The 14,009-nt window shown below is 43.3% G+C and overlaps 2 protein-coding genes across 2 annotated transcripts in view; both read right to left on the bottom strand.

The window, feature by feature from the left end:
- LOC140693727 (uncharacterized) overlaps positions 1 to 14,009 on the bottom strand; it is a 295,946-nt gene that overhangs the window by 149,841 nt on the left and 132,096 nt on the right. The window lies entirely within an intron of this gene.
- Positions 2,281 to 14,009, bottom strand: part of LOC140693789 (N-acetylated-alpha-linked acidic dipeptidase 2-like) — an 85,909-nt gene continuing 74,180 nt past the window's right edge. The window contains exon 17 of the mRNA XM_072957439.1: positions 2,281 to 2,527. The gene's annotated coding sequence lies outside the window, so the exon portion shown is untranslated. The remainder of the gene's footprint in view (positions 2,528 to 14,009) is intronic.

Genomic DNA, 14,009 nt, shown 5'->3' with positions numbered 1-14,009 from the left:
GACCAGTAGAGATGAAGAAATACAGTAAAAGGAAAAGGAAGTACCATTTTCAGTTCCAAAGAGATTGAAGGCCCTAAAGATAAGCTTTCAGACAACTAGACTGCAAAACGCTCTCCAGAGCAAGTATTGAAAATGGAGGTGAGGGAAACACTGAAGAACAACAGTGTCTCAGAATCACAAAAGGCAGAATACCAGAAAAGGGGAAGAGAAAGCCTAAAGACGAGCCAAATAATATCAGAAAACTCAGTGGATGAGAAAATATCAGGGCTAACATTCCGTCCTAAGCAGACGAGATATTGCAGAGGGACGCGTGAATGACTTTGAAGACAGGGGAACAGAAATCCCTCGGTCAGAAGCACACATAGGAAAGCAAGTGCAAACCAATGAAAACATTGCTGTTGAATCCTGGTTGAAGACAAGGCATGAAAGACTAAAATTCGAAAGAGTCCCAGATGGAAAAGCAAGAGATAAAGAAACAAACAATGTTTGAAAAGTTATGTGTAGAAAAATCAGACTGAAACTTGCTGAAAGCCAAGATAGAATCATCTAGGCGAATTCAGGAAGTACACAGCGTCCAAAAGAGGTGGAATCCCAATAGACTTAGCAGCAGCTGTATGATCCAAATCAACAAAGTTCATGAGCATCCCAGTGATTTAAAATGCGCCTGGAGGAAAGCAACATAGTCACAAGAGAACCTCCAGAGGGGTTTCAGCTGCTATCTCAGCAGCAATATTGCAGGACAGGGAGGAGTGCCAGGACATAGACCATAGCTTGAATGGCAAAATGCTGCCATCTAGGGTAGCCTATGCCACATGACCACCATTTCTAATAACAGCAGAGCTAGAGAATGCCACAGACCTGCAAATCTTAAAAGAATTCAGCAGTTCGAAACTTATCCTAAAAGAAAGGTTGAGGATTCTCCCCTGAAGGGATAAGCAGCAAGATGAAATGGAAAGAAGAAAACCCTTATTGGAAATGCAAGAAGAGCATGAGTGGAAAAGAAGAAACAAGAAGAAGGCAAGGAGGACATCAAAACCCTAAAGATGGGAGAGGGAAGCAGGAAATCATAGGGGATTGGAAGCACTCTCTTAAGGGAGTCAGCTTATATGACTCTCTGTTGGAAGCAAACGGAGAGATGCATGGCCTGACGTGTTTGCAAAGCAAACGAGAAGCAGACCAAGAAAGAATCAAACAAACAAACAACACAAAAAGGGTAGGGTAACATGAATATTCAAAAGAAATTACTCAAGGTGATGTCAAGGATCATTCAGTACGCATCGACCCAGTATCGCGGCTTGAATGTACTCAGCACACCTGTATTCGGAAATCAGAGGCGTGCATTTATATTCGTAAATATTGATTCATATGAGCATATCGTGACCTAAACCAAATGCCGATTTGGAATCCAATGGATTCCTAGTCCGTGATATAGACTTGCAAGTCTTCCAACAGGATGAATGAATGCCATATTCTACACTACGTCGAGAAGAAATGGCACAAGCCTATAACAAGGAAAAGTAGCTCCGCAAAAGTGTACTAAGATCAAAAGAGACAGGCAGTAAAGTGCACATTGGGGATTGTATCATTCCTAGGAATTTCAGCCCCCTTGAAACAAATGGATAGATGTCCCGTGAATGCGGGTGTTTCAGCAGAAATCAACCGACGGCTATGTATTGCGGGTGTGCCCATATTACAGGAACAATAGTTTCCCTTAGTGGGTCTCTGTGTACTGTGAACTGTTAGAAAGTTTAAAGACGTGTGAAACATTCAACTGAAAATGGACACACTTCCCTCCGTTGCTACAGTGCATACAGATCTGAACAAAAGGAAAGAGGGAAGAACAAAGGCCCATGGGACGCTAGTGGGTAGAATCACATTTACCTTAGGAACCTCTCGTCGGATGCAGCCCCTCCCCCAACACTGACAAGATGCAGCAGCCATTGGGGATGGCAGTTAGCGGTTGGATTCCAGGTGGAATGTTGGTGTGTACCGCGAGGCTTGTTGTGGCTGGTGGATCCTAGGTAACCGGGCAGAGTTCTGTGGGTGGATCAGTGCGATGGAGGGGCTGCCGCCCTCTGTGGAGCTTGGCTTAGGTCTTTGGTCCGGGAAGCTGTGTCAGTTCGAGATACTGCTGCTGCCCAAAGACCTGAGTTCACGGGTCAGTTTCCAGAACCTGAAAGGGCAGACAGTGGAAGATCTGCCTGTCTTCAGCTTACTGGAGAGGCTCCGAGGTCCTTTCAGACTTGCCCAGTCCTGTTGAAGTCGACTTTATGGGAGACACGAAGAGAAGCTGGCCGAAAACATGGCTGCACGGATTGAGGAGAGATGCGAACACATTGATGAGAGATGTTCTGCTACAATAGAGAATACTGGCCTGGAGACAGCTGTAGAGGATAGCAGGCTCGAAAGGCATTCATGAGACACATTGAACCTCGCTGATACTAGCAGAAACATACGGAGGGCCACCGTGGACTGGAGGAAGTTCCTCAATTCTCTGCTCCAAGAACGGGTCCAAGATCCCTGACGTCTAAAGAGAAGAGATGGCAGAGATGATAAAAACGCTCATGTTCTTGAAAGAGGTCAGATAATCCACACGACCCAAGGGGCAATTCCAAGCCATTCAGATCAAAGTGCACCAAGCCCAGGTATGCCTTTTCCCAGGTTTGGGCCTAGCTATCAAGCACTTGCTCTTCCCTCCCCTCCACTCAGGCATCCATTTTGAGGGATCAGTACCTGAGCTGCAATGAAGCCAGTAAGAGAAGAGCAAGCCCCTCCTAGAATCAGAGTTCCTCTAGCTTCATCCTCTGTGAACAACAGGGAACCCCATAAAGGTCAAATACTCTCGTATGAAATAGATAGGAATTGAATACTTAGCTCCCACAAAGAAACGATGGCCTTCCGCTAGATTCAGCAAATGCTGGGTTTATGTCTTCTCTGGGGTGAAGGGAGTGTGGTAAGTGAGTGGATTCTTTGCCTGAATTTGAATATTTATTTATCCTCAGTTTTTCAAAACAGTATTTTTAACTATTATAATTCTCTTATTGAAATGAAGTGTAATTGTTGGCATAGATATGTAGTGACAAATTTTTTGTGGACCATTTTTCCCTTCAGGCATGTACCGGGTGCAAATATGTGGTTGCCATATTTGTCAGGTTTAATTGTGTTTCTCAACATAATTGGATGATTAAACATTCTCATCTTTCATAGAAGAGTACATGATTCTCAATAGCCTAGCAAAACTTTTGCAGTGTTCTCGTATCTTTAATGTCTCTAAGTGCTATTGAAACCAAGCCTATATAAAAATACATTGTTTGGATTTCTTTGTGCTTTCCTAAATAGTAATGTTGCCCCTTGAATCGCCAACATTGACCAGTATGTGCCATTATTAGGAAAGGGCACCACATGAACAATGGAAACCCATGGTTGTGGTTGTTAATGATTCTAAGAATTATTTCATTGTTTTTCTTAGTGTTGGAAGCACCAAGAGAAAAGTGTTGACCTGCCTCCTTCATGAATTTTGGCTGCTAACTAGTATTTTCTGTGTATTTTTCTTATTTGGGTATTTCAAGCTGATACCTAAATATGGCAACTCTGTCTTGTAGTTAGATTTAGTATATTTCTAAAACTATCTTTATTTTGATACACTTCCCATAGTATGTAATTCAATTCTGTTAACTATTTGAAAGTCTGCAATGTAGGTATGTACACATTGTCAGACTTGGAATCTTCGAACACATCCTTCCACAATTGATATAGAGAAAAATAGCTAAACAAGGATCAAGTGTCTGTGAGTTATGTCTAAATTGTGTTAATTTATCCATGCCAAACTGGCAGAGTACCAGTGCAAACTTCGCTCACTCTCTCCCATGTATACAGCAAGATAAACATCCACTCTCCCGGCCCTTGGCTCAGGATCCCTGCTGAATAATGGCCAAACATCTCTTACTTCAAAAGTCAGAAAGAATTCTCACATAACCTGGAAAGAGTAGAAGGCAAGTAGAGAATGGAAATCAGTGCAGGACCTGACCTTTGGTGAAGGAGCAGTAAAGGGGAAACTGTGTTTTACTGGGATGCACACTCTAAAGTGGACAGGTCATTTAAGATGGAAGACGATGCGCTGAGGGTTAAAAGAGTGCATAGTGGACGTTTGATTGACATAACTGAAAGCAATAATCACAAAATTTCTCTGCAATTGATTCCCAGACCAAGACTGCATCTGCCAGTTTTGAGCTAGGAGTGCCTGTGGAATCTGTGTGTTAGGGGTGTGGCTGATGTCACAAATTTATTCCCAGGGGTTTGGAGATTGTTTTGGGCTGTGGTTGGTACTATCTAGAGAACAGATCTGCCTGGGTCCTCTCTTAATATTAAATCTGCTGGCATATGTGTTGTGGATTAGCTTAGTAACCCAGGGCCTTAGTCACAGCATTTTCACATCCACATTATAATTGCTCATTTTCTCCATAAAGGAGAAATGGTCTCAATCAGAGCCATCTTTATCTGGTTTCTAGAATCCAGGGCAATTTAGTGTTGAAATAAGATTCTATAGCCAAAAGATCTGCAACTTTCATAGGCAGGATTGAAATTTCTTATTGTCCAGTGCAGAGGTTTTTGAAATGCTCCATGCTTGCCTTTGAGTTCCCATGCCTTATTGACAAGAGTTCTTGGAGCAGAGATCTGAGGAAAAATAGGAGAATTTGAAGCTTTTCCATCAACCTTGCCTACCACATGCTAATGCAACTATAGTTGTGGTGCTGACCCAGTACTACACTTAGGACCCAATTGTGGCACTGCAGGATTGTTTCAGCAGTTTCTAATGTGTGACATCATTAAATTTGTTTCCACTTTTGTCTTTGTTTGCAGAGAACCTGAGGGAACCCATTATAAAATTTTGACTTTTCCGTGGCAACAGTGAGGACGAATGCACTTTCATGAGTGTGTATTGGAACAATTCCCTCTCCACATATCCAGCCTGCAGCCCAGAAACCATTTGGAAACCTCTATTCCAGCAAAAATTAGTAGTCCCAGCACTGTCAGAGCTATGATAAACATTTAACCAAAATGACACTCTGCTAACTTTACTAGAATAGGTTATATTCACCACAACAAAAACCGCAGTAGCAATCATAGATATAACAGGCAACAGACACAGAAGGAATGCATGGCATCATTACATACCAAAAACAATCCTCACAGCATTAAAACTAAATGTGCACAGAAATGATTTCACTTACAAAAGCCGTTCAACTCTATAATAGATAACTGATAATCCTTAACCCATAGCGATAGAGAGATATAATAAAGTTAAAAGAACTATTCCAAATTTTCAAAAGACAGGAGTCTCCTGAAAGAACATCCAATGTATTAGACCCCCAAAATTTACTAGAACATGACTTGAAAACGGAGGACATAAAACACTGAAGGAAATCTTGAGTCTATGAATACAAATGCAGGCTAGTATAAATGGAAAGAGAAACACTTTAGATGAGCCAAATACAATCAGAAAACTCAATGGTGAGAATAGCTAAGCTAAAGACAGTCCAAATCGGACTAGATAATGCACAGGAACAAATAAATGACTTAGAAAACAGGATAATCACAATCACTCAGTCAGAACACGACATAGAAAAGCTAGTGAAAAGCAATGCAAGCAATGCAACTGAAACCTGGGATAAGAGAAAACATACCAGTGTATGACTCATAGGGATCCCACATGGAAAAGAATAAAGACAAATGATTTGAAAAGGTATTTGAAGAAATCAGACTGAAATTTTCTTAAACCAAAGATAGAACCGGCTATCTCAACACAGCAAGCACAGAGCGTCCAAGCATAATGAACCCCAGTAGGCCTAGAACAATATGTATTCTAATTTAAATGGCCAAAATTGATAATAAGGAAATGATTCTAAATGCACCAAAATAGAAACAAGTGCATTGCAAGAGAACTTTTTAATGTCTTCAGCTGATTTCTCAACAGATAGATTGGTATTTTTTTCTTCCCTCTTTCCTTTTGTGTTGATCTCTATTCCAAGAACTGATGAAAGGCAGATTCCTTCAGTCTAAACAAGATGAATGGGCAGAGATTCTAAAAGTGTTCAAGTTCTTGGAAGAGGTCATCAGAATCAACACATCTCAAGGGTCTTTTTCAGAGAATACAAGAGACCATGCACCAAGCCCTGTTTATCCTTTTCCCAGGAGTGGGCCAATGTATTAAGACTTGCTGTTCCTTCACACTCAACCAGCCATGCAGGTATAACCTCAGTCTGCTACTGCAGGAGAATTAGAGCCAGGTCCAATTTTACCAATACTGTAGGGAGAACCTGAGCCTGCTACTGCAGGAGAGACAGCACTGTGTCCCATTTCACCAATCTTTCAAGGAGACCCTAAGCCTACTCCTGCTGGAGACTCAGAGCCGAATCACATTCCACCAGCTGTGTAGGAAGACCATCATGCCTTCACTTGCAATGGATCCAGGAATGTGTCCAATTACACTAGCCTTGTAGGGAGACCTTGAGCCTGTTCCTGCAGGAGAAACAGATCTCTGTCGTATTCCACCATCCCTCCAGGAAGATGCAGGGCCTCCTCCTGCAGGAGACTCAGGAATTGGTCCAATTTCACCAGTCCTGCAGGAAGACTCTGAGCCAATTCCTGCAGGAGACCCAGGACTGGGTCCCATTCCATCAATCATGCACTAAGACCTTGAAGTGGGTCCAATTCCACTAGCCTTGCTGGGTGACCCACAAGCCTGATCCTGCAGGAAAATTAGAGATATGTCATATTCCAGAAGCCCTGCAGGAAGACTGAAATCCTGCTTCTGCAGGAGACCCAGGAATAGGTCCAAATACGCCAGCCTTGCTGGGAGAGCACAAACCTGATCCTGCAGGTGATACACAGTGTGGTACAATTCCAACAGCCCTGCAGGGATATCCTGAGGCCACTTCGGCAGGAAACACATGACTAGGTCACATTCCAATACCCCAGAAGGGAGACCGTGAGCCTGCTACTCCAGGAAACCCAGAACTTCGTCCCATTCCACCAAACCTGCAGTCAAACACTAAGACTGCATCTGCAGAAAACACAGTGCGGGTCACATAACACCAGCCCTGTAGTGAGACTACAAACCTGCTCCTGGGGGAGACCAAGCCATTCACAGAGAATATGAGCCAGCTCCTGCAGAAGAACAAGAGTTGTGTGACATTCTACCAGCTCTGCAGGTAATCCATAGGCTTGCTCCTGCAGGAGACAGACATCCCAGTCCAATTCCATCAGCCTCTCCAGGGAGAACCCCAGCCTCCTCCTGCAGGAGAGCCAGAACTAGATCCCATTCCACCAACCCTGCATGGAAACACTGAGCTTGCTCCTGCAGCATACCCACAGCCAAGTCATATTCAACAAACCCTCCAGGGAGACACTGAGCCTGCAATTGTAAGAGACCCAGGACTGGGACCAATTCCAACAGCTCTCCAGGGAATCCCTCACCTGCTCCCATAGGAGACTAAGAGCCATCAGTTCTGGTGGGGTCCCTGAGCCTGCATCTGCAAAAGAACCACAGGGTGGAGTCACATTCCACCAGCCCTGCAAAGAGAACAGAACCTGCTACTGCAGGAGACACAGGACTATGTCCCATCCCACCAACCTTGCAGGGATACCCTGAGCCTTGGACCAAGGAATGGGACAAATTCTGCTAACCTTCTAGGGAGACCATGAGCTTCTCCTGCAAGAGAACCAGAGATGGGTCATATTACAGTATTCTTCCAGGAAGAACCAAGGCCTGCTCCTGCAGGAGATGCAAGAACAGGCCCAATTCCACCAGCCTGAAGGCAGAGTCCAAATCTGTTCTGGCAGGTGACCTAGAGAAGGGGCCCATTCCACCAGCCCTGCAGGGAGACTCTGAGCCTACTACTACAGGAGACCCAGGAATGGGTCCCACTAAACCAACCCTGAAGGGAGACACAGAATCTACACTTGCAGGAACCACAGAGCCAGGACACATTTCATCAGCCCTGTAGTGACCCCTGAGCTGGGTCCAATTACACTATCCTTGCAAGGAGACTCTGTGCCTACTCCTGAAGCAGAACCAGTGATGGGTCATGTTCCAACAGCCCTGCAGGAAGACCTGGAGCTGCTTCTGCAGAAGACTCAGGACAGGGTCTGATTCCACCATCCCAGCAGTGAGAAAACTAGCCTGCTCCTGCAAGTGACCAAGGTCTGAGTCATATTCAACTAGCCATGCAGGAAGGACATAAGCCTGCTGTTGCAGGAAACTCAGAACCATGTGCCATTCCAGCAACACTGCAAGGAGACTCTGAGCCTGCCCCTGCAGGAAACAGAAACCCAGTCACATTCCACAAGCCCTACAGGGATACCAAAGCCTGTACATGCAGGAGACCCAGGCCTGGGACCAATTCTACCAACCCTGTGGAAAGACCCTGAATCAGCTCTAGCATTAGACTAAGAGCCATGTCACATTCCACCAGCCCTACAGGTAATTTATCAGCCTGCAACCTACACCTTCAAAAGACCCAAGAATTGGACCAATTCCAATGGCACTGCAGGGAGACCATGAGCCATGTCCAATTCCACTAGCCCTTCAGGAAGGCCCCAAGCCTACTCCTGCAGGAGAACCTGAGATTGGTCATGTTGCAACATGAGCCTGCTCCTCCAGGAGACCCAGGACTATGTCCCATCCACCAGCCCTGCAGGGAAACCCTGAGACTGTCCCTTCAGGAGAACCACAACTGGGTCACATTTCACTAGCAATGCAGGGAGACTTAGAGCCTACACCTTCAAGACACCCAAGAATTGGAACAATTCCAGCAGCACTGCAGGGACACCATTAGCCAGGTCCAATTCCACTAGCCCTGCATGTAGACCCTGAGCATGCTCCTGTAAGAGACCCAGCAATGGGTCTCATTCCACAAGTCTTGCAGGGAGAAATTCTGCCTGTTTCTGCAAGAGACCAACAGCTGAGTCACATTTCACCAGCCCTGAAGGGAGACCCCAGTCCTGCACCTGCAAAGGACCTAAGACTGGAACAAAATCGACTAGCCCTGTAGGGGGACCCTGAGCCTGCTTCTGAAAGAGAATCAGAGATGGGTCATATTCCAACAACCCAGCAGGGACAGTCCAAGCCTGCTCCTGCAGGAGTTATAGAGCAGGGTGAAATTGCAAAACCTTGCAGGGACACCCTGAATCTGCTGCTGCAGGAGAAAAATGATGGGGTCTCATTCCACAAGCATTACAAGGATACCCTGAGCCTGGTCTTGCATGAGATCCTGAGCTGGCCCCTTCAGGAGACCCAGGACTGTGTCCCATTCTAACAACCCTGATGGGGAACCCGAGCCTGCACCTGCAAAACACACAGGACCGTGTCACATCCCACCAGCTTTGCAGACTGTAAGACTAGCCCTACAGGAGACCTAGAACCAGGTTACATTACCAGTCCTGCAGGGAGACCCTGAGCCTGATTTTGTAGCTCCCCCTGCACCTACACACATACTTCTATGAGACCCAGAGCCAATTCAGGCATCACCACCCCTACGGGCTGAGATGTCTCTGCAACCACCAACACTGTCATCTAATTCTAAGAATCAACCCACTCTCAGACCCGAACTTTACTTCCCTTCTCCTGGCATCATTTTTGTTTCTTTTTTCTGTCATTTCCTTGTTTTCTTTCATGTCATTTAGAGTACCATCTATTTTTATGTTTTAAGTTTACCATAATAAAATTTAGATGTTTTTCCATTTTAAATTGTGCAATTCAGGAGCATTAAGTGCATTCACAATGCTGTGTAACCATCGTCACTGTCTAGTTTCAGACTGTTTCTTTCCTCAAAATAAAACCCCGTATCCAAAGCACACATTCTCTTTTCTCCCTCCCCCAACCCCTGACAAGCCCTAATCCTCTTTCTCTCTGTGTGTCTTTCCCTACACTGGATGTTCCCTATCAATGAAATCATACAAAAGATGGCTGTTTGTGTCTGCTCTCATATTTTAACAAGGGATTGGTGTTTTTTTTTTTACTTGAAGTAGCATTTTGGTTATTTCAAAGGGAAATCCAGGTGGATTAAATATGAGATATACAAAATGAATATTTTTAGAAACTATGTGCATAATCTCGAGATAGGCACTGCTATTCTATGTGTGAAACCAGAGCCAGGAGGGAGATGCTTAGCTCTTCCTGTGGCAAAACATAACCTAACAAAATAAAAAAAAATAATAATCAAAATCCATGAAAGACAAACCACAACATGGAAATATCATTTTTCATAACCTAAAGTCAGAGAAAGGTTTCACATCCCTGTGGTCCAAAAATATCTTGAAACACTGTGTTCTAAACAGAAACAGAACAAACACATGCAATTCCAACAAGAGGCAATGCAGGTGGCCAGTGTATATTAGAGATGCTCGACCTCTCAAGTGAGAATGCAAGATGTTCACACTTCGGAGACAGCATTGGTCAACATCACACTGGCAGGCCTTTAGCCTGGTGACAACCAGCTCTAGTGACAACATGAGGAGACAGAGGCCACAGTAGATCCCCTGGAGGGAAGAGTGAGCAGACTCTCCTCTCTGGGAGAACAGTATGCAGGATGCATCACAGTTCCACAAGTGCACCACTTTTCGAGCAGTGCTAATGCTTACCGTTGATCATACTAAAATTCTTGCACAATTGTTCAAAGATGTCTTTTCAAGGATGTTCATCACAGTCCTGCTTAAACTACTAGGGAAATGGAAGCAACACTAATGTTCATGGAGAGGGGGTGGGATTCATCAGTTCTGGTTCAGATGGAGGAATGATTGTTGTGCAGCTGGAAAAATGAGTGCTAGGTCTTTACCTGATGTCAAGGAAGCCCTCAGTTTGGATGCCTGTTAATCCATCATCTACATCCAAGATGCCATCTCTATGACCACATAGGTGTCAAATCATCATAGATGTAAATGAATCTTGTGGTGTGTGAGAGACAGAGGCAGAGAGAATGAGAGAGATAGAGACTGAGAGATGTTCACCAAACCATTAATGACGGTCACTTCTGGGAGTGGGATTTGCAAATCTCTGCACTTTTCCTTTAGGCAACATTTCAAGCGTTTATAATGTATCTATATTGCTTTACTAATTCTAAGGTATTAAAAGCATATGTTACTTGAGATTCATTCATATTTCATCTATAGAATAAAGTTTATTATTTTTATTTTAAAATATTTGTTACAAGTACAATCAGCATTTATGAGAGTAAAATGATAAATTCTAAAGAATTAAGAATCAGATAAAGAACAAAACTTTTTGGTGACTCAGACACAGGCCAGCTATTTGGCAGTAAATGGCAGGGTGGGACAGGTTTCTCCAGAAGGTTGTGTATGTTCTGAATCAGCATCCAATAGAGGCAAGGAAAAATTACAAGACATGTACGCTGAAAACTACAACAGCTTGTTAAGAGTAATTAAGAAAGACCTAGCCCTATTTTAAAATTTGAAGGAGCCAAAATGGCAGAGTAGACAGACTCACAGCTTGACCTCTCCCACAAATACGCAAAGAATTACATCTACAAAAACATTGAATTGCACAGAAACCTCCTGAACTCTGGTAGAGTGTCTTTTATTTTGAAATACAGGAAGATTCTCACAAAATATGGTAAGGAATAAAAAGAGAAAAGAAAAATTCAGTGCAGAACTGATCCTGCAGGGAAAGAGTAGCATAGGAAGAAAGGCACACTCACACTGGGACACAACCTCTCTAGCTGGGAGATCAGCTAGGAAAGAAGCAGAGCTTCCAAGGTTTGGAGGAGACAGTGGCAACTGCATGGCAGGCAGAACTGGAGAAAACTGACACAGAGGGTCCCTGTGATGACCAGCCCTAGACATGAGCTAGAAGGGATGAGCCAGAACTGGCTACTGGAGTCAGTGAAGAGCCCAGGCAGAGGGCTGGGTCACACTGCAGACAGGCAGACTCAGGAAACTAGAGGGCAGTGTGAGCTCTGGCTGTGTGTGTGTGTGTGGAACAGAACAGACTGAAACTCTCATAAAAAAGCACCGATGTTGGTATAATGGGGGAGGAATGAAACACAGCTGTGCCAAAGTCACTTTCTCCACTTGGCTCCATTGTTGGTGTGTTCTCATGAGAAGAGAAATGGGGCTTGGTGATAGGCAACACTTCTGCACAAAGGCAGAGCTGAATGTTGACTCCATACCCTGTGCCATTGCAACTTCACAGGCAGGAATGAGATTTGTTTACAGCCCCAGGCAGAGAGGGTGGATTTGCTGTATCTGGTCACTTTGTGGATCCACACCTCTGAGACTTACAGGCAGTGAGTGGAGTTCTGACTCAAGAAGGGTGGCCAGTGAGGGTATTTACAACAGGGTGGTGTATGGTTCCATATGTGGGTGCGGGATTAGGGTTTGAGCTGAACCTGTAGTGGACCACAAATTCATGTGTGTGACTGCACACTTGCTAAGGCAGGTCCAAGGGACTGACACTGCTGGATCTGCACTGATGTTTCCTGGGGCTCAGAACCTGAGGGGCACCAGAGTAGGTGGCTGACATTCCCATAGCTAAGGCAGGGATAAAGCCAACATCAACAAATAGTACTTTGTAAGTCTGCATAACAAGTGACAGGCAACACCACAGAGAGAACTCCCCAGTGAACATCTTCTGCCTATTCTTCTTCACAACTGAATTGCTCCAACCCTGCCTACTACATATCACAGCTCAGAAACGGGTCTAAAAGAAATACATAGAGCCAGAGAAATATAAGTAAAATAAAGAAGCCGAGGAACCACTTTCAATTAAAAGAACAAGAGAAATCCCCTGAAAGAACAATCAGTAAAATAGACTTTGATAGTCTACTAGACTTCAAAAAGGAAATGATCAACTCACTGAAAGAAATAAAAGAGACTATCAATAGAGACAGAAAACTTTAAAAAGAAAATTTAAACTATAAAGAAGAGCTAGTTAAAAATAGAAAATTCAACTACAGGCAATCAAAAGAAGACTAGATAATGCAGAGGAATGAATAAATGGCTTAGGAGACAAGATAAAAGAAATAACCCAAAAAGAACAGCAGACAGAAAAGTCAATAAAAACCAATTAAAGCAAGATAATATAAAGTGTGCCAGCCTATGCATAATGGTGAGTCCCAGAAGGAGAAGAAAGTGAAAGGGGGATTGAAAAGTTAGTTAAAGAAATCATGACTGAAAACTTTCCAAACCTTAAGAAGGAAAGAATTATCTAACTACAGGAGGCACACAGGGTCCCAAACAAGGAGAAACCAAACAGACCTACACCAAGACATATTATAGTTAAAATGGTTAAAGTAAAATAAAATATTCTAAAGGCAGTGAGAGAAAAACAAAGTGTTTGTTACAAGGGAGTCCCATAAGCATTCAGCAGATTTCACTACCTAAAATCTTCTGGCCAGAAGGGAGTGGCAAGATGTATTCAAAGTCCTGAATAAGAAAAAGGCTGCAAACTAGGATATTCTATCTAGAAAGACTATCCTTTAGAACAGAAAGAGAGAAAGATTTTCATAGACAAGCAAAAACTAAAAGAATTCAGCAGTACTAAATCTATGCTAAAAAACAATTTGAAAGTTCTAATCTAAATAAAAAATAAACAGGAAGCTATAGAAATTAAGAAACCATAATTGGAAATGCGATAAATACAGTGAGTTGCAAGGGAAAACATGAGGATATAAATAAGTCAGTAAGTCAATAAAGAAAACAAGAAGGCAAACAAGAAAGAGAGAATAGCAAAATCATGAAAGGTGGAAGAGGAGAGCAAGAGAATATATATTTTTTTCTCTTTTTTTTCTTTTTTCTCTTTGTCTTCTTTCTTTTTAGGATGCACTTGAGCCCACATGACTATCAACTAAAACCAAACAGATGAAGTAAGGGGTTACCATACTTGAATGACAAGATAACCACAAATCAGAAGTATATAATAGAGTCATAAAACCCAAAAAGAAACCAAGCTAATAGAAAAGGAATTTATCAAACCACAAAAATAAAAATAATTA

The sequence above is a fragment of the Vicugna pacos genome, unplaced genomic scaffold (assembly GCF_048564905.1).
Source record: "Vicugna pacos unplaced genomic scaffold, VicPac4 scaffold_20, whole genome shotgun sequence".
Taxonomy (NCBI): Eukaryota; Metazoa; Chordata; class Mammalia; order Artiodactyla; family Camelidae; genus Vicugna; species Vicugna pacos.
This window is presented reverse-complemented; position numbering and strand designations above follow the sequence as displayed.